The sequence below is a fragment of the Bufo bufo genome, chromosome 4, assembly GCF_905171765.1.
Source record: "Bufo bufo chromosome 4, aBufBuf1.1, whole genome shotgun sequence".
NCBI lineage: Eukaryota > Metazoa > Chordata > Amphibia > Anura > Bufonidae > Bufo > Bufo bufo.
This window is the reverse complement of record NC_053392.1, coordinates 426,255,180-426,278,306: the sequence shown is the minus strand read 5'-3', so window position 1 is coordinate 426,278,306 and position 23,127 is coordinate 426,255,180. Positions and strand designations below refer to the sequence as shown.

Sequence of the window (23,127 nt, the reverse complement as noted above, 5' to 3'; positions counted from 1 at the left end):
ACCTTACGTGCTCCCAGGGAGGGCATAACGTCACGTCTTGGAAAACAGTGTCTAAACCGTATCTCATGGGCTCGACGTAGTTGACGTCAGGTGGGGCCGCGAGGTGCGGTATTCGTCACATATCAGTATTTAGTTGAAATAGCAATTATAGCCTCCAGTCTTGGAGATTTTTGGATGGGGACTGTCAGTGGACAACCATTTTCAGGTCTCTCCATAGATGTTCTATTAGGTTTAAGTTAGGGCTGTGACAGGGCCACTGAAGGACATTCACAGAGTTTTCCCTAAGCCACTCCTCTGTTGTCTTGGCTGTAGGCTTAGGGTAATTGTCTTGTTAGAAGGTGAAATTTCAGCCAAGTCTGAGGACCAGAGCACTCTGGATCAAGTTTTCATTAAGAATATCTCTGTACGCTGCTTCATTCAGCAACCCTCAACTCTGACCAGTCATCCTGTCCCAGATGCTGACAAACACCCCCACAGCATGATGCTGCCACCACCATGCTTCATTGTAGGTATTGTATTGGTTTTAGAATCGAGGCCAGAAAGTTCAATGTTGGTGCTTTTCTGCAAACTTTCATTTCTCTTTTACTGAGGAAAGACTTCTTTCTGGCCACTCTATCATAAAGCCCAGAGGAGTGCTGCAGTGATGGTTGACCTTCTGTAGGTTTCTCCTATCTGCACACAGAATCTTTGGAGCTGAGCCAGAGTGACCATTGGGTTCGTGGTCACGTCTGTTACTATGGCCCTTTCCCTTGATTACTTAGTTTGGAGGGGAGTCCAGCTTTAAGAAAAGTCCTGGTTTTTCCCCAAATTCTTCCATTTAAGAATTATGGAGGCCACTGTGCTCTAGGGAACTTTCTAAGTAGCATAATTTTTTTGTATCCTTCTCCTGATCTCCTGTACCCTTTTCCTGAGGTACTAGTAGGAACCGAAGCTGGGTTTAGTTTTAAGTATTAAAGTGGTTTTCCACTTTAAAAATCAATTACCGAAGTTATTCAACAAAATCACACGCAACTTCGTGCATTACTTACTTTGGCTCATCGGATCCAATACATTCTAATATTGTACACAGACGAATCTCCATAAAGTATTATTCCGAAGTTTTGAACAAAGCAACTTTGAATGAAGCATCCAAAGATCGCTTTGCTCAACACTAATCATGTCCAATCAACTGAATTTGAGGGGGACTCCAATCAACGTGTAGAAACATCTAAAAGGTGATCAAGAGAAATGGGAGGCCCCCAGAGCTAAATTTAAAGTGTCATAGCAAAGGCTCTTATACTTAAAGGGAACCTGTCACCTGTATTTTGGGTATAGAGCTGAGGACATGAGCTGCTATATCGCCGCTAGCACATCCGCAATATCCATTCCCCATAGCTCACTGTGATTTTATTGTGTAAAAAAAATATATGTAAATGAGGCAAGTAAGAAGCCCAAGGAGCTGTTACTAACGTTTCAGGAGCCCAGCCATGCCCACTGTGAAGAAGCCCAACACCGCCCCGCATACTCCGAATCTCCTTCTTGCTCCCCGATGTCACAAAGCTAGACCGCCGTAATCTCGCGATGCGCGAGCTAGAGCATGCGCAGTGTCGGCATAGTGTTCCTTCCCTGTCTGGTATCAGCATCAGAGAACGAACTGCGCATGCGCTAGCTCGCACATCGCGAGATTACGGCACTCTAGCTTTGTGACGTCGGGGAGCAAGGAGGAGATTCGGAGGATGCAGGGCTCCTTCACAGTGGGCGTGGCTGGGCTCAGAGTCAGAGAACGCTGGACTCATCTCTGAAGCATGGAGGAGACAGGACTCATCTATGGTTCATTTACATATCTATAAAATCGTTTTTTGGCACAATAAAAGAACAGAAAGCTATGGGGACTGGATATTGCAGATGTGCTAGCGGCGATCTAGCAGCCCATGTCCTCAGCTCTATACCCAAAATCCAGGTGACAGGTTCCCTTTAAGTCCATGTGACGTTTTAGTTTTTCTTTTTTAATAAATTTGCAAACATTTCTAAAATTCTGTTTTCACTTAACGGGCACTTAGCACAGATTGATGGAGAAAAACTATTCTGAAGACTTTCTGAATGCACTGTAGATTATAATAAATGTGCCAGTCTGGTATGGCTGCACCCTCCCTGCCCACTTCTCATCCCGCTCTGCATACTTTTTAGGATGAGCGGGGCTATAAACCACGAAAAAGTCACAAAATTAGCACAAGCATGGCATGTGCCAAACTTTGTGACTTTTTGACACCAGTTTTCTGGTGTACAGTGATAAATGTCCCCCCTCTGTGGTTATAGGTATTGCCCACACATTGGATTCTGTATGCATGTTTCCAGTGTGACAGGAATGAATGACTCACATTATTCGCGGTGCTTCAAGATGGTTTTTTTTTTCAAAATGCTTCAAAATGTTTTTCATGGGCCACTCATGTTAAAAAGGTTTCAAACCACTATATTACAGTTTGCAAAGCCATGTGGAAGATACCTTATCCCTTTAGGATGAAGCCCATTTTGGCCTTAAAGGGGCTTTCCCCTGATTAATGTAAAAAAATGAAAATCAGACATCATATAGTACATGACAACCTCTTTCTAACAAAGCTAGAACCAGCCCTGTACCTCACATGGATCTAGAGATCTCCACATTCATTTCTGCTGCACCTAAGGGAGTGTGTCCATTCTGCTGCCTCTCTCTCTATCACAACTCAGGAGGTAATATAGAGGAAGGATGAAACTGAGCATGTGCGGCCATCTCAATGAGCCAGACCAAGAAATAAGAAAGACAAAAAAGAAGGTGGCGTTATACAGATATATTTTATTGAATAACTCAGTGGCTATGCTACATTTTTAATTACATACAATTACAATAGTATTCAGATCCAGGTGCTTTTTTGGAAACTGTAGAAAATATTTTTTTCGTGGGACAACCCTTTTAAAAATGTAGCCGCATTTTTCAAATCTGACATCTGTCATTTTATGTAGTAAAAACATTGGAACTCTTCTATATTTCAAAGCAATTTTATTTATTTTTTTTACATATTATACTTTATTCAATAATGTGTTGGAGGGCACTCAATTATCTGATGCTGCATGAAATATTCAAATCCAAATGTGTCAAAGCATATAAACATTTATTCACACAAAATATATACGGCTAAAACACCATAAAATCTGATAAATAAACATAAAATATTAAATGGTAAAGGCTAAGGACCTATTGTAATAGGTATAAGTATGCCTGTCTCCCGCTTGATGGTTCAGTGAGGGTAGAGAAGCAGCCCTATTAGGCTACTTTCACACTAGCGTTCGGGGCTCCACTTGTGAGCTCCGTTTGAAGGGGCTCACAAGCGGCCCCGAACGCATCCGTACTGTCCTAATGCATTCTGAGTAGATGCGGATCCGCTCAGAATGCATCAGTCTGGCAGCGTTCAGCCTCCGCTCTGCTCAGCAAGTGGACACCCGAACGCTGCTTGCAGCGTTCGGGTGTCCGCCTGGCCGTGCGGAGGCAAACGGATCCGTCCAGACTTACAATGTAAGTCAATGGGGACGGATCCGTTTGAAGCTGACACAATATGGCTCAATTTTCAAACGGATCCGTCCCCATTGACTTTCAATGTAAAGTCTGGACGGATCCGTCTGAACTACTTTCACACTTAGAATTTTTTCTAAGCTATAATGCAGACGGATCTGTTCTGAACGGATCCAAACGTCTGCATTATAGGAGCGGATCCGTCTGTGCAGACAGCAGAAGGATCCGCTCTGAACGCAAGTGTGAAAGTAGCCTAATTCAATCACAAAAATAAAAATAAATGTAAATAGTAAGAAGCACTAATCTACTACACTATATCTAGCTCCAGCTGCAATGAGCCAATGACAAAACATATTAAAAAAAAAAAGCAATTCATATTATAATAACGGATTCAGTAGTTTCAAAATATATTGCATCAATTTCAACACATTGTTAACAATAAACTGATAAAACGATACATTTGATGTTATGTCGGAGTGTCCGTATCAAGTGAAACGTTACTGTGTAGCTACTATAGAGATATTGGTTTTTCAATCTCCAATTTGAAGGAGTGTCTCTATGTAGCTAATATAGAGGTATTGATTTCCCAATCTCCTATTTGAAGGAGTGTCTCTGTGTAGCTGCTATAGAAATATACATTTTCCAATCTTTTATTTATAGTGCATGTCCTGAAATAGTCGGTACAGGTAGAGGAATGTCGCGATCTCTACATTACCGCTCTTGATGTCCGGGATGTAGCGAGATCTAGCTCACCGCTGTAGCTGCCGGCTGGTTCGTATGGCGTCCCACGTGATCGAGAAGCTGTAACTTTGTTAGGGTGCCGGATCAGTGTGCAGATTGGCTTGAATTCTCTATGCAGAGTTAGCGCAGGCACAGCAATTCACTCCTGTTGTATAAAGTCAGTCTTGTGAGTTGGAGACAATTCAATTAGATGACAATAGAGATCTCAGTAGGCATGCCACATTGTCCCATTTACTGCTCTTGGACACCAAATGCCTTTCAGAGTTTCAAACTCCTTAATCAGTGGTGATATGTTTGCTGCCATATATAGGGTGGTAGCTTAATTGGAGGAGGATTAAAATTAGTCAATCTTTTCCACTTAAAAAATGGTCTGGATCGCGTTTGTATGTGGATTAGGTCCTGATTCATTATCCATTTGTTAATAAAAAATATATAATAAAACATATATAATTGAAAAGCAATAGATAAGATGTCCATATTAACATTTAAGGTGGCATAATGCTGCATAAACATAAAATGATTGCATCAGAAAAATATCTAATTGCATCAAACAATATATCCATCAAAGAATATGTAGTGAGTTGGAAAATGCAAGTGCGTTATTTGTGCGTTTTTAGTGCGTTTTCCCTTGTTGGGGCTACCTTTTATGGTGTATGGCCCTTTAATGACTATACATATATGCAGACATAGATACTTGACGGATTGTATTAAATTTTATTGGGAGATTCAAAAAATACAAAATAAAAAATACTTTCTTCCTGCTGTATTGTGTCTCTGTTTTTCTATTTTTCTTTTTATAAGGCCGGGGACATGAGTGGAGATATACGGGGATGGGGGCCTAACCGGGAGGGGAGATCGAGGTGCTGGTAAAATGCCGGACCTCGATGTCCTGTCTCAGATTGGCACCCATCCAAATTTACAGGAAACCAAACAGTTCTATTTCAGCATTCAAGCCTGCAGGTATAATGGTATTAAATTAAAATATCCTTTTAGATTCCGCTCTAGACATATTAGCAATATGATTGACACCTCTCCACTGTCTTCTGACTTTCTCAAGAGCGACAAAGGAGAGCTGGCTGGGGACTTTATTGTGATAGTCCCTAAAGTGTTTGGAAACGGAATGCTGCTCAAAACCATTTTTAATATTTGTAATATGTTCTGCTATACGTTTTTTTAAAAACCCGTTTAGTTCTGCCTGTATATTGCTTTTGGCATGGGCATTGTAGCATGTATATCACCTGTAGAAACGTTTAAGTGAAAGCCAATTTTCTTTTATCTTAGTGGTCTTACATTTGATGGTTGGGGCAATTTTTATGCCTAAATTTTGGGCTTTTGTGTAAGTGATTCGGGGAGAAGTGGTCAACATGGATCCTATAACTTTATCTTTCAGGAGGTAGTGCCAATGCTTATTAATTATTTTTTCTACAGTTTTGTATTGTGCATGAAAGGGTAGGATGATACGGAAGTTCTCATGCAATGTTTCTTCTCTTTATCATTTAATTTTTAATGCTTATTTATCAGATTTTATCGTATTTTAGCCGTATGTATTTTGTGTGAATAAATGTTTATATGCTTTGATGCTTTATATGCTATGCTTTGAATATTTCATGCAGCATCAGATAATTGAGTGCCCTTCTGACTTTCTCAAGAACGACAAAGGAGAGATAGCTGGGGTCTTTATTAGAATAGAATAGAATTCTACTACTTGACATTGGGTGTGTCTTTGGAGTGAGCACCTATACCATTGCTCTGGGTCAGTTGAGCCACTGTTCACACCTATTTATACTGTACTTTATCTTACTGCCATATTTTAAGACAGTGTCAGGATACCGACTTAGACTCAGGATGTGAGCTTAAAAGGTCAACCAGATTTTTAGGTCAACTTCCTACTTTGCTACTTTGAGCCATAGGGTTAAGCTAAATCTTCCCCCTTTAACTATGACATCCACATCTAAGCGATATTACTTTCCTCCACTTGTCATATTAGGAAGACAAAATGTCATGGAGACGCTTGTGTGTATTCTAATAGCCTTTTTATGAGGCCAACTTAACAAAGGTTTTGATTCAAAATCTCTCCAAGGTATATTTTCTTTTATTTTACAAATTTTTAATAAAATTTCCGAATCTTATTTTTTACGGGACCAATTCAGTTCTGAAGTGGCTTTGAGAGGCCTGAATATTAGAACACCTCCCATAAATGACTAAATTTTAACCCCTTTAGGACTTGCCTCTTAGAACTGACTTGCCCGCTTCCCAGAAAAGCAAAGGGTCCGTTTCATGCTCCTGGTTGAGAGTGCTGTATTCCAGCAACCAACCCCGTAGTAATTCTACAAAAGTCTCGTCATCTGCCAGGAAAGACGGGAATTTCCAGATTAGTTCCGCCCCTCTCGGTTCCACATCCGCCAATGATAAAACCACTGGTGAATGGTCCGAGATCACCAAATTTTCAATGGCTACGCCACTAACTCTGGGAAGAAGTTCCGGTTTAGCAAACCAGTAGTCTATGCGAGACCATGAATTTTGTGCATGGGAGAAGTGGGTGAAATCTCGGTCATCAGGATGCGAGATCCGCCAGGCATCCACCACTGCAATGTCCTCCGTAAAGGAAGACAAAACCCCTCTCCTCCCATGAACCTTTTTTCTCAACTGGTCTAAATGCTTACGGTCCTCACTTTCAACCATTGTGGCATTAAAATCCCCTCCCACCAGCATGTCACCTACAGGATCTGCCAAAATTTTATCTCTCAGGGAGGCAAAAAAACGGCCTTGCATTATATTGGGAGCATATACATTGTAGAGGTTGAGATTCCTGTTCCCATCTTTCATTGTTAGTACTAGCACCCTGCCCTCATCATCTGCAGCATGCCCTTGGATCCTATGCACTAAATTCTTATGCACCAGAGTGATCACACCCGCTTTACCTTGCACTGCTGGAGACCCATAAACCCTCCCCACCCACAGCCTCGACATTCTCATAAAATCCGTCTCTAGAAGGTGTGTTTCCTGCAGAAACGCAATATCTGCCCCCAGGCGCTCCAAATGACGCAGCACCATCATACGTTTCTGCGGGGAACGTAGGCCCTTGACGTTCCAAGTTATAATCTTAATCATTACACCATATTTTGAATACGCTCCTCCCCCAGCTGTCATATTTAAAAGCCTTAAAGATTAGCAGGAGAATGCTAACATAACTGTAACACAGATAAAGAACGTATAAGAACAGCAATGAATATCCTGTGAAGGAAAATAAACAAAACATCACATCGTGGGCTTCACTTTTTTCTGGTACCATAATCCATTCCACATACTTCCTTTTGGAATGCTTACATCGGAGGTCGAAAACTACCAGACCAAAACAGCCCCCTCATTAATTTCTTCCCCGCCCCCGTTTACGGAGGTGTTCATATGTGATGCATAGCGACCCTCACTTTCGCTGCCTCCGTTGGTCACTAGATGAAAAATTTAGGACCTCTTCCTTCCGCTGCGACTTGTCACGAAAAGTCCCTTGCGAACCAATCTGTGTGCTAAGCGGCCCTTTTCTTTCCTTTTCCACCTGGTCTCCAGGGTCTGAGATGTATGGGCCCTGGGCAAAAAAACGGCCTTGCATTATATTGGGAGCATATACATTGTAGAGGTTGAGATTCCTGTTCCCATCTTTCATTGTTAGTACAAGCACCCTGCCCTCATCATCTGCAGCATGCCCTTAGATCCTATGCACTAAATTCTTATGCACCAGAGTGATCACACCCGCTTTACCTTGCACTGCTGGAGACACATAAACCCTCCCCACCCACAGCCTCGACATTCTCATAAAATCCGTCTCTAGAAGGTGTGTTTCCTGCAGAAACGCAATATCTGCCCCCAGGCGCTCCAAATGACGCAGCACCATCATACGTTTCTGCGGGGAACGTAGGCCCTTGACGTTCCAAGTTATAATCTTAATCATTACACCATATTTTGAATACGCTCCTCCCCCAGCTGTCATATGTAAAAGCCTTAAAGATTAGCAGGAGAATTCTAACATAACTGTAACACAGATAAAGAACGTATAAGAACAGCAATGAATATCCTGTGAAGGAAAATAAACAAAACATCACATCGTGGGCTTCACTTTTTTCTGGTACCATAATCCATTCCACATACTTCCCTTTGGAATGCTTACATCGGAGGTCGAAAACTACCAGACCAAAACAGCCCCCTCATTAATTTCTTCCCCACCCCCGTTTACGGAGGTGTTCATATGTGATGCATAGCGACCCTCACTTTCGCTGCCTCCGTTGGTTACTAGATGAAAAATTTAGGACCTCTTCCTTCCGCTGCGACTTGTCACGAAAAGTCCCTTGCGAACCAATCTGTGTGCTAAGCGGCCCTTTTATTTCCTTTTCCACCTGGTCTCCAGGGTCTGAGATGTATGGGCCCTGGGCAAAAAAAGCTGTAGCATCTGAGGCGTTATTAAAGTTCCTATAAACTCCGTCCGCACACTTCACCTTCAAAACTGCCGGGTAGAGCAGTTGGGAACGGATTTTCCTCTGGAACAATGACGTGCATATTTCACTAAAACCTCTTCTTTTCTTTGTGATCACTGCCGAGTAATCATTGAAGAGCATAAGATTTTGACCCCTGTAAGTCAGAGGTTCTTTTCGTGCCCTAAAAGCACGTATAATGTCCTCCTTATCAGAGAAATCAAGGTACTTTATTATGACCTGTCTGCCCCTCTGCGGCCGGTTAGATATCTCCTTGGATCCCCCAGGAGGGCTTTGTAGTGACCCCAACCTATGCGCTCTTTCCACTTTGCGGGGAATCGACAGTCCCAGCGCCCTGGGGAGTTCTGATTCAAATATATGTTTAAGTTCTGAGCTGGTATGTCCTCTGGGAGACCCACTAATCTGAGATTACTACGGCGTGAGCGGTTTTCAAGGTCATCTACCTTATCTTTTAGCTCATTCACCGTCTGCAGCAGCGTTTTCATTCGCGACTGTGTGCCTTGCAGATCCTCTTCCACGCAGGACGTCCTCTGTTCAAGCTCATCTATGTGGTACCCCTGATGGTTGTAGGCTTCCTGCAGCTCTGTGAGGGATTCCTGTATCGTCGCTGCCAGCGTGGACTTGAGATCAGGTGCCAGGTGAGCAGCAACCACTATTACTAGCCTCTTGAGATCCGCAGCTGGTAGCGGAGTATGTTGAAACATGTCCTCCTGCGAGGATAGCAAAGACTGATTCGATTCAGCAGCTCGCGGTGTGGCCTCATGTTTGGCCGCCATCTTGGCTTCCTTATTCAGCCGCTCTGACCGCGGCTCGTCTCCGTCCTCCAGTTTCTTCCCGCTACGTAGCAGGTACCTCTCCATGCAAGGTAGACTGTCTTCCGACACTCACCACACTTTGTGTGGTTAACTGAGCCCGCAGGCTGCGATCGGAGGGTAATGTTGTCCGGGAAAGTGGCGGAGCTCCGCTAAACGCGACTCCTCATACCAGCGCCGGAACCAGAAGCCTTACCTACTGCTTTATCCAATACAGGGATCTTTCACTTGAGTTGTATATCGGATCTTTAATCCTCTGCTAAGTTGTAGCGAGTTGTAGCTGTATCAAGCTGTTACGTTCGCAGTCCCGGTAATTCGGCTCGTTGCACTGTCGGTAGAATTCTTTGGGCGTCCCACGTGTCTCAGAGTCTCTGGAGCCCCAGTGCTTACTGGTAAGTCGGCTGTATGCCTATTCCTATCGGAATGTCGGTACCGGGTTTCCGCTGATGGGTACCTTTAATGAAGCGTTTCACTTATGAATAACTAAGTCGGTATTTACCGACATGTGCCCAGTTGTTTAATCCAATGACTGAGGAAGGAGACAGTAATAGTCCCCGAAATGCGTCTGGCGTAGACAAGACACTCGGTCATTGGATTGAACAGCTGGGCACATGTCGGTAAATACCGACTGAGTTATTCATAAGTGAAGCGCTTCATTAAAGGTACCCATCAGCGGAAACCCGGTACCGACATTCCGATAGGAATAGGCATACAGCCGACTTACCAGTAATCACTGGGGCTCCAGAGACTCTGAGACACGTGGGACGCCCAAAGAATTCTACCGACAGTGCAACGAGCCGAATTACCGGGACCGCGAACGTAACAGCTTGATACAGCTACAACTCGCTACAACTTAGCAGAGGATTAAAGATCCGATATACAACTCAAGTGAAAGATCCCTGTATTGGATAAAGCAGTAGGTAAGCTTACCATCTCAGCCATAGCATGTGGGATGCCACGAATGGAAGCTGAAACGTGAGTACCTACTCCATATACTGAGGGCTGACCAAACTGCTTTAATAGTAACCATCTGCTGTATAACATATACAGAGCAATATACCGACGATATATCCAAAATTGAAATTTTTCATAAGATCTGTCCACTGCTACCACCTATATGTAATACAATGGAGGAATAAAAAAAAGACTGGTATCCTCTGACTAATAGTCCTGGGATCGCACAGTGGTCTTAGGATCGCTATTGGCGCATTGTTGGGAATTTATGAACTTTACTATGTGCTATACAGGAAAACCTGTGGATATTACCTACAAGTCTTTTTACTGCACCAGAGGCTTTTTCAACACAAAATTGACCAGGCTACGTATACTTTGGAGCCATTTATACTTATCTTGCTCTTAGAAATTGTGTGATATATCTCCCATATCGTGCTAATACTTTGGATTTTATTCCTGTATGTGATTCTAGATAGGAGGAAGCCAATTATCCATCCATATTTTATATACATTGTACTATTTTTATTTTATTTTATCTATTCAATTTTTATTTTTAACGGTTTGTTTAGAACTTATGCATGCTATATAGGACCCATCTTGGAAATATCATGCTCAGATAGGGTCTTTCTAATATCCAGTATATATACACCATTGTGTGATTATTTTTATATTAATACATTTTTGCAATTGATAAAGTGCCCATCCACTTTTATAAATCAATCTTCTTTTCTCTGGACGATATCTGGATAACCAATAGCAATCCGTCACTTTCAACAGTGATTCCGGCCACTGCAGCTCACACTTGACGCCTGGATACCCCTGGATTCTGTCTTCCAGCTCCTATGTCCCTGAAAAGATGTCTGCCGAGCTCTATTTTCTGCATCTTGTCCAGCTTGTTAACCCCACCTCTCATGCATATTCAAGTACTGCAGTATGTTAGCTGTGTGGGGAAACAGCGGTTTCTAGTGGTCAAAGAGCACAATTACAGCCCTAATAAGTCAATATACAGTATTCAGAAAATGGGGACTGTTTCTCCATCTTACAAAGGGGTAGTTTTTTACAGGACGAGTGTCACTGGTTCACTGTGACATGGGTTGAAGTGTTGCTCACATTTGTGCTCTGGCGTACTGGCCATGGTGGATTCCATGTAGGCTGGTTGCCAGGGGCGATGTGTAGCAACGGCAGCCTGTGTGTGTACTTTCTCTGTGCATGCTTTCCCCTCCCTGTCTCCTGGTTTGTGTGGGGTTAATGTCTTGGTCTGGGTGTGGTCACTAGGTGCTATATAATCCTGTTAGCTGTGGGCCTGGGGGTCAGTCTGTCTCCAGCTTTACTGGGTGCAGGAGCGATGCACCTGACCTGGGGTTATTCCATCTGCTCTGTCTGTGTGGCCACCTAGTAAGACATCAAGGTCTCCTTGTCTGGTCTGTGACACCATGTGTTGATCTGCATGGGGTCCAGGCATCTGCTTGTCTGGTTCCATGTCTTGTCTGTGACCGTCATGTGTCGTTCCAAATGGGGTCCACACTTCTGCCTGTCTGTGCAGCTTTGCCTGTTCGCCCATGGACTAACTCCACATGGGGAACAGGCATCTGATTGTCCTGTCTACACCTTTGGTGAGAGGGCTCCTGGGTTCTCAGGAGGGAGGAATCTAGTCTATGTGTACAGCTCTGTCTGTGACTGCCATGTGTCGTTCTGCATGGGGTCCAGACATCTGCTTGTCTGCCTGTTTTGGCAGCTCTGCCTGTCACCAACATGTTTCTTTGTGCATGGGGTCCAGGTATCTTCTTGTTTGGGCAGCTTTGCCTGTGACCATCATTTGTCTTTCTGCATGGGTTCCAGGCAGCTGCTTGTGTGCTGGTTCTCATTTGTCTTGTCTGTACTGTGTCCTGGGTGATTATGTTTGGGTTCCAGTATATGTGCCTAGGTTCCAATCCTTGTTTTGTGTCCTGCGACTGGTCCCTTACCTGCTGATACAGTTTTCTGCCATGTCTGTATCTTGTTATTAAAGTATTCGGTTTTGGTCCTTGCCTTGCCTATCTGATTGCTTGCCTCAAGTTTGTTTTTGCTTGAGATGTTCTAGAGGTCGGTAGGACCATCACTAGAACAAGCTATAGTTTTTATTGTTATATTTCAGTATATTTGAGTTTTTACTCACTTTTTATTTCATCTTTTGTCAGGTGAAGTGGTTAAAAATTGCAATTCTATCAGTGTTTATTTTTTCCTTTTTTTGTATTGGGGTCACCATACGGTATATGATTCTGCAAGTCAGTACAATTATGGTGATAACAAACTCATATACTTACTTTTTTCTTTGTTTTACTACTTTTGCAACATGAAATCACTTTTTATTGAAATTCTGTTGTGTTTTGCATTGCCATATACTAACATCCATAACATTTTTATTATCTGCTAATGTAGTTGTGTGAGGGCTTGTTTTTATTTTGCAGGATGAGCTGTAGTTTTTATAGGTACCATCTTGAGGTTCATATGACTTTTTGTTTGCTTTTGAGGTGGGCAAAAATATTAATTGTCATGTTTTTTTTTTTTTTTTTTTGTTTTGCTTTTGTTGAGGTGGGCAAAAATATTAATTGTCATGTTTTTTTTTTTTTTTTTATAGGGTTCACCATGTGGTACATGTGATATGATAACTTTGCCTTTCCAGTAGATACAAATATGGCAATAACAAATTTTATATAGGTTAATTTACTCATATTACTAATTTTTCATAATAAAATCATTTTTTATTAATATATTTTTCATTGCATCGCCACATCTAAAACTCCTAACTTTCTTATTTTTCCGTCAACATAGATATGTGAGGACTTGTTTTTTGTGATGGGCTGTATTTTTTATTGGTACCATTTTGACCCTTTATTGCTTTGTATACCATTTTTGGGAGGTTAGGTGACAGACAGCCATTCTGTCATTGTTTTTTTTTGTGTTTTTTTATTTTGGGGGGGGTTACGCTGTTCACCACAAGGGATAAGTAATGTGATCCTTTTATAGATCAGGTCATTACAGACACAGCAATACCAATTATGTGTAGTAATTGTCATGTTCTAAAAAGGGTCCTACTGACCCCTAGAACATATCTCAGGCAAACACAAGGCAAGCAATAAGACAACATAGCAAGGGCCAAAATGAATACTTTATGCACAGAGATACAGACCTGGAAAGAAACTGGACAAGCAGGTAAGGGACCAGTGGCAGGTAATACCACTGGGCAAAGTGCACTGGTTTGACTTGGGGCCAAACAACAGGGCAGAGACTAAGGGAGCCCTGCTCTTCACAGAGCCCCTGATGGTGGGAATGAACTTAGCCGAGGGCTCACTGGTCGCACCTCCAGGATGGTCTCAGTTCACTTGGCCACTTTCCTGCAGAGACTGATGGTGCAAGCACAAGTGGTCCACACATACTTAAGGATTGGAACCCAGGCACACGAACTGGAACACAAATATAACTGCACAGGACACAGTTCAGACAAGACAAACTGGAACCAGAACACAAAAAAATGCCTGGACTCCATGTGGAATAGATGCATGGCGGTTACAGGCAGAGCTGCCCAGACAGGCAGACAAGCAGATGCCTGGAACCCATGCAGAAGCACACAAGGTGGTCACAGGCAGAGTTGCACACATAGACTAGAACTCCTCCCTCCGGAGAACCCAGGAGCCCTCTCCACGAAGGCATAGACTCAGACTAGCAGATGCCTGTTCCCTATACGGAGTTAGTCCATGCGCGAATAGACAGAGCTGAGGACTAGCAGATGCCAGTTCCCCATGCGGAGTTAGTCCATGAGCAAACAAATTGAGCTGCACACAAGACACCGAACCGGACTAGCAAATGCCTGTTCCCCATGCGAAGTCAGGGCTCATGCACACGACCGCGTGCTGGCCAGGCCCGTGCTGCGGACCACAAATTGCAGCCCGCAATGCACGGGCATCGACCGTGGGGCAGACGCATGCGGATCACGGACCCATTCACTTGAATAGGGTCCGCGATCCGCATCAGATGGTCCGCATGCACTACTTTTTTGCGGTGCGGAGGCACGGCCTGAAACATCACGGAAGCACTCCGTAGTGCTTCCGTGGGGTTCTGATCCATGCTTCTGCACCGCATCTCTAGGTTTGCGGACCCATTCAAGTGAATGAGTCCACATCCGTGATGCGGGGTGCACACAGCCGATGCCCCGTGGATTGCGGCCGTGTGCATGAGCCCTTAGTCCATGAGTGGACAGACAGCTGCACCACAAGACACCGAATCAGACAAAGTGACCTTGATGTCTCACTAGGTGACCACACAGACAGGGCAGATAGAAAAACCTCAGGTCAGGTGAATAAGTTCTGCACCCAACAAGGCTGAAGACAGACTGACCTGAAACCCATAGCACACAGGATAATATAGAAGGGTAACAAGGTTATCTGACCACCTAGCTGACGCACCCAGACAGAACAGGGAACGTTAACCCCACACGAACCAGGAGTAACAAGAACCACAGAAGGGAACAGTTTATACACAGGTCACATATACTGCAGCCAGCCAAACAAACAACTGGCATACACAAAATCCAGCCAGAGAGCTACTAAAGTGAGTACGTATGGCAACCCGTGACACAGTGAACTACACTGTGACAAGTTATCTTATTGTTTTCATTTTTAACTAATCATAAATGAGTGGGTACAGGAAAAAGCATTTTTTTTACTTGAAAGTATTTTAATTTTTTATGTTTTTTCCACTTTTTGTTAAGCCTCACTTGGGGATTTAAACATACAACAGTCCAATCTCTAGTACAATACACTGCAATAGTCATCTACTGCAGTGTATTGTACTTTCAGTTTTACACTGACACTTGGCCTGATCAGACCCTGCCTCTGACAGGGCCTGGCAGGCTTCTGTACATGACAGACTCGGAGGCCTTGTAAGACTTCTGGCTGCCATGGCAACGAGCATCACCCTGTAATCAGATCATTGGGGCCCAATGGATGACAGAGGGAGATCGCCCCCTATGTTAACCCCTTATATGCAGCGGTTGCTACAGACTACACCAATCTCGGCTGTTGCAGGAGGTGTCAGCTGTATGTTATAGCTGACAACCACTGCTGATATTGGAGGATTTGTTTCTGTGCCACTGCCATCTTCATGCCGTAAATGTTCAGAGTGGTGCATTAATGTTATGCTTACCATGATGTATATATTTTCATCATGGAGGGGGTTAAAGGAGCACTTTAGCTATTTCTTGGACATAGAATATTGCTGGTGTTTTAATAATTAGATCTGTTTTGTTTCATCACAACTCACTTGAATCCATATGTTTTGAAACACTTCATTATGGTTAGCAGTGCCATGTGATCACCAGTCTGACCACCAGTCCAGAGTTTGCTCTCCTTTGTAGACAGGAGAACAGTCTCTCCTGTGTAGTTAACTTCCTGTAACCTATATGATTACAACATCATCTATCAAATGTCTTCTGAGAGCTGTAATACACTTTTCCTCCCCTTTCCAACAAAATCTGCCCTTCTTTTTCCTTTGTATGTCCTTCCATGTATAGAGTACTGCTTAAAAAAAAACATGTCTGCCTTACCTAAGGGACCAGGAAAGCAACGATATGATGGGCGAGTCCATACAATGATTAGCTGCAGAGTTATAACACTCTCCTGACTCTCACTACCTGTCTACACTGTGTGCTGCTTGTATGATATGCAGTGTATGCCTGGTTGACATGAAGAAACCTGTTGCATCTCGCTTCCTCAGGGGAAGATGCGAAACGCGAGTCGGGGTCTGAGCCACACTGGTCGGTATAATTTTTCATTATGCATTCCCTAATGAACTATTTTTTTATGTTTTGCACTAGGCACTTTAAATGTTATTCATTGTAGGAGGTGTCAGGGATTGCTCTCTCAAGCAGGGCGGCGATGACAGCTTCTTGTGAAGACAACAGGGTAAAGTTCAAATAAGGTTCCACTTTATTGTGGTACAAACAGTAAAATAAATAGCCTTTACATTTCCGTCTAAAACTGCAAAACAAAATCCTGCTCGTCTGAGCACTAACTAATACAGGTCAGTATCTGGCTCTCCTATTAAACACAGGTCACACTGAGCATCAGGCTTTTCTTAGTCAGGACGGCAGCCAGCCTGCTGGACTTGTCTCCAGACATTACTCCCCCCAGACTGACAGCCTGGGACATGTTTTATTTCCCCTTAACAATCCCAGATGACTACAGCTGGAGATCCCTCAGGTTAGGGGAAAACACACCCTGGAATAGGGTGGACTGGGGAGGTTCCACTACCAAACCTACCTTCCCCAGTCCAATAAAATCCAGCCCATGTATTACTAAAGAAAATAGCTTCAGCAACTATGTTTGCTGAAGCCAGCACCATACTGGATCTTACTTACTTCACCCAGTTAAGGAATCTGGGTGAGATATACACCCCTTCCAGGACTTTACCATATATTCTTCTGTTCAAATTACCACATAGCCCCCCCCCTCCTCTCCAGACCGGAGGTCTGGGCACTTTCAGCAACCATGCAGTATATCCTGGACAAAGCATCTGCATTTCCCTGCAATTTCCCTGGCCTATGTTCTACTTTGAAATTCAAATTTTGCAAGGAGAGAACCACCTTGTCACTCTTGCATTTCTCTCCTTGTTTTGCTTCATCCAGGCCAAAGGAGCATGGTCTGTCACCAAGAGAAATTTTCTACCCAGCAGATAATATTTCAGAGACTCCAGTGCCCATTAAATGGCCAGACATTCTCGTTCCACTATGGAGTAATTTTTCTCTGCTGGGGTCAGTTTTCTGCTTAGGTACATCACTGGGTGCTCCTCCCCATTTACCACTTGTGACAGGACCGCTCCCAAGCCTGTATCAGACGCATCAGTCTGGACCAAAAACTCTTTTCCGAAATCTGGGGAAATGAGGACTGGTTGTTGAGGGCAGACTTTAGGCTCTGAAAAGCCTTTTCTGCCTCTGGGGTCCATTTCACCATTACTGACTTGGGCCTTTCTTTAACCACCTCCGGACCGCCTAACGCAGATTCGCGTTCCGGAGGTCGCAGCGCTGCGCACAATCACACATATACGCGTCATCTCGCGAGACGCGAGATTTCCTGTGAACGCGCTCACACAGGAACGGAAGGTAAGAGTTGATCTCCAGCCTGCCAGCGGCGATCGTTCGCTGGCAGGCTGGAGATGTGTTTTTTTTAACCCCTAACAGGTATATTAGACGCTGTTTTGATAACAGCGTCTAATATACCTGCTACCTGGTCCTCTGGTGGTCCCCTTTGTTTGGATCGACCACCAGAGGACACAGGTAGCTCAGTAATATGTTGCATCAAGCACCACTACACTACACTCCCCCCCCCCCCCCTGTCACTTATTAACCCCTTATTCACCCTTGATCACCCCTGATCACCCCATATAGACTCCCTGATTACCCCCCTGTCATTGATTACCCCCCTGTCATTGATCAACCCCCTGTAAAGCTCCATTCAGATGTCCGCATGATTTTTACGGATCCACTGATAGATGGATCGGATCCGCAAAACGCATACGGAAGTCTGAATGGAGCCTTACAGGGGCGTGATCAATGACTGTGGTGATCACCCCATATAGACTCCCTGATCACCCCCCTGTCATTGATTACCCCCCTGTCATTGATTACCCCCCTGTCATTGATTACCCCCCTGTCATTGATTACCCCCCTGTCATTGATCAACCCCCTGTAAAGCTCCATTCAGATGTCAGTATGATTTTTACGGATCCACGGATACATGGATCGGATCCGCAAAACACATACGGACATCTGAATGGAGCCTTACAGGGGGGTGATCAATGACAGGGGGGTGATCACCCCATATAGACTCCCTGATCACCCCCCTGTCATTGATCACCCCCCTGTCATTAATCACCCCTCTGTAAGGCTCCATTCAGACATTTTTTTGGCCCAAGTTAGCGGAATTATATATTTTTTTTCTTACAAAGTCTCATATTCCACTAACTTGTGTCAAAAAATTAAATCTCACATGAACTCACCATACCCCTCACGGAATCCAAATGCGTAAAATTTTTTAGACATTTATATTCCAGACTTCTTCTCACGCTTTAGGGCCCCTAGAATGCCAGGGCAGTATAAATACCCCACATGTGACCCCATTTCGGAAAGAAGACACCCCCAGGTATTCCGTGAGGGGCATATTGAGTCCATGAAAGATTGAAATTTTTGTCTTAAGTTAGCGGAAAGGGAGACTTTGTGAGAAAAAAATAAAAAATATCAATTTCCGCTAACTTGTGCCAAAAAAAAATAAATTCTATGAACTCGCCATGCCCCTCATTGAATACCTTGGGGTGTCTTCTTTCCAAAATGGGGTCACATGTGGGGTATTTATACTGCCCTGGCATTCTAGGGGCCCCAAAGCGTGAGAAGAAGTCTGGTATTCAAATGTCTAGAAATGCCCTCCTAAAAGGAATTTAGGCACCTTTGCGCATCTAGGCTGCAAAAAAGTGTCACACATCTGGTATCACCGTACTCAGGAGAAGTTGGGGAATGTGTTTTGGGGTGTCATTTTACATATACCCATGCTGGGTGAGAGAAATATCTTGGTCAAATGCCAACTTTGTATAAAAAAAATGGGAAAAGTTGTCTTTTGCCAAGATATTTATCTCACCCAGCATGGGTATATGTAAAATGACACCCCAAAACACATTCCCAACTTCTCCTGAATACGGCGATACCACATGTGTGACACTTTTTTGCAGCCTAGGTGGGCAAAGGGGCCCATATTCCAAAGAGCACCTTTAGGATTTCACAGGTCATTTACCTACTTACCACACATTAGGGCCCCTGGAAAATGCCAGGGCAGTATAACTACCCCACAAGTGACCCCATTTTGGAAAGAAGACACCCCAAGGTATTCCGTGAGGGGCATGGCGAGTTCCTAGAATTTTTTATTTTTTGTCACAAGTTAGTGGAAAATGATTTATTTTTTTTTTCTTGCAAAGTCTCATATTCCACTAACTTGTGACAAAAAATAAAAACTTCCATGAACTCACTATGCCCATCAGCGAATACCTTGGGGTGTCTTCTTTCCAAAATGGGGTCACTTGTGGGATAGTTATACTGCCCTGGTATTCTAGGGGCCCAAATGTGTGGTAAGGAGTTTGAAATCAAATTCTGTAAAAAATGACCAGTGAAATCCGAAAGGTGCTCTTTGGAATATGGGCCCCTTTGCCCACCTAGGCTGCAAAAAAGTGTCACACATCTGGTATCTCCGTATTCAGGAGAAGTTGGGGAATGTGTTTTGGGGTGTCATTTTACATATACCCATGCTGGGTGAGAGAAATATCTTGGCAAAAGACAACTTTTACCATTTTTTATACAAAGTTGGCATTTGACCAAGATATTTCTCTCACCCAGCATGGGTATATGTAAAATGACACCCCAAAACACATTGCCCAACTTCTCCTGAATACGGAGATACCAGATGTGTGACACTTTTTTGCAGCCTAGGTGGGCAAAGGGGCCCATATTCCAAAGAGCACCTTTCGGATTTCACTGGCCATTTTTTACAGAATTTGATTTCAAACATCTTACCACACATTTGGGCCCCTAGAATGCCAGGGCAGTATAACTACCCCACAAATGACCCAATTTTGGAAAGAAGACATCCCAAGGTATTCGCTGATGGGCATAGTGAGTTCATGGAAGTTTTTATTTTTTGTCACAAGTTAGTGGAATATGAGACTTTGTAAGAAAAAATAAATAAATAAATAAATAATCATTTTCCGCTAACTTGTGACAAAAAATAAAAAGTTCTATGAACTCACTATTCCCATCAGCGAATACCTTAGGGTGTCTACTTTCCGAAATGGGGTCATTTGTGGGGTGTTTGTACTGTCTGGCCATTGTAGAACCTCAGGAAACATGACAGGTGCTCAGAAAGTCAGAGCTGCTTCAAAAAGCGGAAATTCACATTTTTGTACCATAGTTTGTAAATGCTATAACTTTTACCCAAACCATTTTTTTTTTTACCCAAACATTTTTTTTTTATCAAAGACATGTAGAACAATAAATTTAGAGCAAAATCTATATATGAATCTCTTTTTTTTTTTTGCAAAATTTTACAACTGAAAGTGAAATGTCATTTTTTTGCAAACAAATCGTTAAATTTCGATTAATAACAAAAAAAGTAAAAATGTCAGCAGCAATGAAATACCACCAAATGAAAGCTCTATTAGTGAGAAGAAAAGGAGGTAAAATTCATTTGGGTGGTAAGTTGCATGACCGAGCAATAAATGGTGAAAGTAGTGTAGGTCAGAAGTGTAAAAAGTGACCTGGTCTTTCAGGGTGTTTAAGCCCTAGGGGCTGAGGTGGTTAAGTCAGTCAATGGTGCTGCGATGGAGGCAAAATTCGGTACGAACCGACAGTAGTACCCAGTGATGCCAAGGAAGGCCCTGACTTGTTTTTTCGTTAAGGGCTTAGGCCAGTACTGTATTGCCTCTACTTTATTAACCCGGGGTTTAACCAGCCCTTTACCAATAATATAGCCCAGATATTTAGCTTCCTATAGACCTACCGCACACTTTTCAGGGTTTATAGTTAGGCCCGCATCACTAATGGAGTCTATCACAGCCTGTACTTTCCAGAGGTGACTTTTCCAATCAGGTGAAAAAATGACCAGATCATCCAGGTAAGCGGCAGCGTAGTCACGATGTGGCCTCAAAATTAGGTCCATCAACCACTGAATCTCAGAAAAACAGCTGTTCAGTATACCAGACTTATTTCTGAACTGGTCTCTCATGTGCGGATATTTGTCTATCATTAGTCACAAATCACTATTTGTGTTATCCCTCCTGACATTTTAATAATATTTAATAAAGGTGATTTTATAATTTTTTTCACAACGTTCCGTTATTCTGTGATATTTATTTAAGGGAGTGGAACGTAAATTATTCCTTGTTCAGTGAATTCAGTTCTTGCTTCCTCTTTTTGTAGAGGGATGGCAGGTTTCTTGGCAGCAGGCATTTGTAGTGACAATTGGAATGATGAGGCTAAGTTAGTATTCTCTGAGGCAGAATTACCACCTGAAACTCAAACCCTGAGCATTACTGGGACTTTCAAACAACTCACCAATACGTATAAAGATCATGTGAGGGGTTGGTCGGAGATAAACACTGGAGACTTATTTAAAAAATAAAATTGTTCCACAAGGTTTACGTATACCCTTTTTACCATCAGTCAGAGTCCAATCATCAAAGTTCCTTAAGAAATGGGAAAGAGAGTCTTTTGATAGCTCACTCAGATTAATGGGATTACTCCTGGAGCAGGAGAGGATATTATATAACAAAAATTCCCTAGTGCTCCAGAAACAAATTACAGGAATTCAAAAATTTGTTGGCAACTCAGACTTTGCACGTAAGGAATTGATCCTGCAACAGACGATTGAGCGTTTTACGGCTCAGCTGAAGGCACGAAAACACTCCCAATTCCTGAGGGACACCTCAGATTTTAGGGAGGGTCATGTTTTGGTGTTTGGGGCCAAGACAGCTAAGACTCTTGAGACTGAGACGGAACCCTCCTCTTCTGAGGGGGAGACTGAGTTTGAAGGTGTCTCACACCCCTCCTCCCAATACCCAATTTTTCAACCATCTAGAGGGAGACCAAGAAATAGAGGAGGTAGGGGCAGGAGACAAACACAACGTGTTGTTTTTTTTAGGGATACCACCTACACCAACATATGGGTTGAGGGACAGGAAAAATCAGTGATGCATCAGGAGAATACAATTATGTCATGGCGGACAGGATATATGATACACAGAAAAGTAAACAAACAAGTTTCTAGGCGAGAAGCTGGGAATAATGTCACCTCCTGACAATCCCTATCAGCTCTCCCTATACTGCTATGCCCACATTCAGACCCCTAAGGTGGGAATAATGTGTCCTTGTGCCTGGGCTGAAAATACCCTAAAATCCCTAAGATGGTGAAAGGGGAATAGGGAAAGCCTGCTCCCTCAGGACCTGGAGGGGACAGGCGTAACTCAAACAGCAAACCACAAGAAATCAGAAACAAACTTATCTTTTCTGAGCAGGAACAGCCAATCCTTCCTTCTTTGCTTCCACAGAGCCAGACAGAAGCTATAACCCGCAAGGAACACTGGGAGTGGGTGTGATTTAAACTGAAACCAATGACCCCACCCAGTGCACCTGAAGGAAGGCAGAACTAGCTCGAATCCAAAACAAAACAAAAAGGCTAGACACGTGCTGCTAATCTGGCAGACCTCCGCACATAGCCTGAGCAGGGCATGATACTGAAGGGAACCCCGAAGAACTCTTGAGTCAAGAACTCTGGAGATCTCGAACTCTAAATTTCCATCAACGAGAACAGGAGGAGGAGGCAATGGCGATGGTTCCACCAGTTTCACATATTTTTTCAGTAAAGACCTGTGGAACACATCATGGATCCTCCAAGTCTGTGGAAGATCCAACCGAAACGCTACTGGATTGATCACTGCAGATATTTTGTACGGTCCAATAAATCTTGGACCCAGTTTCCAAGATGGCACTCTCAATTTAATATTTTTAGTAGACAACCACACCAGATCACCCACACACAGGTCC

The 23,127-nt window shown here is 43.3% G+C and overlaps 1 protein-coding gene across 1 annotated transcript in view; it reads left to right on the top strand.

Moving 5' to 3' along the window:
• The window catches only part of SRD5A2 (steroid 5 alpha-reductase 2), a 263,253-nt gene that overhangs the window by 141,606 nt on the left and 98,520 nt on the right, over positions 1–23,127 (top strand). The window lies entirely within an intron of this gene.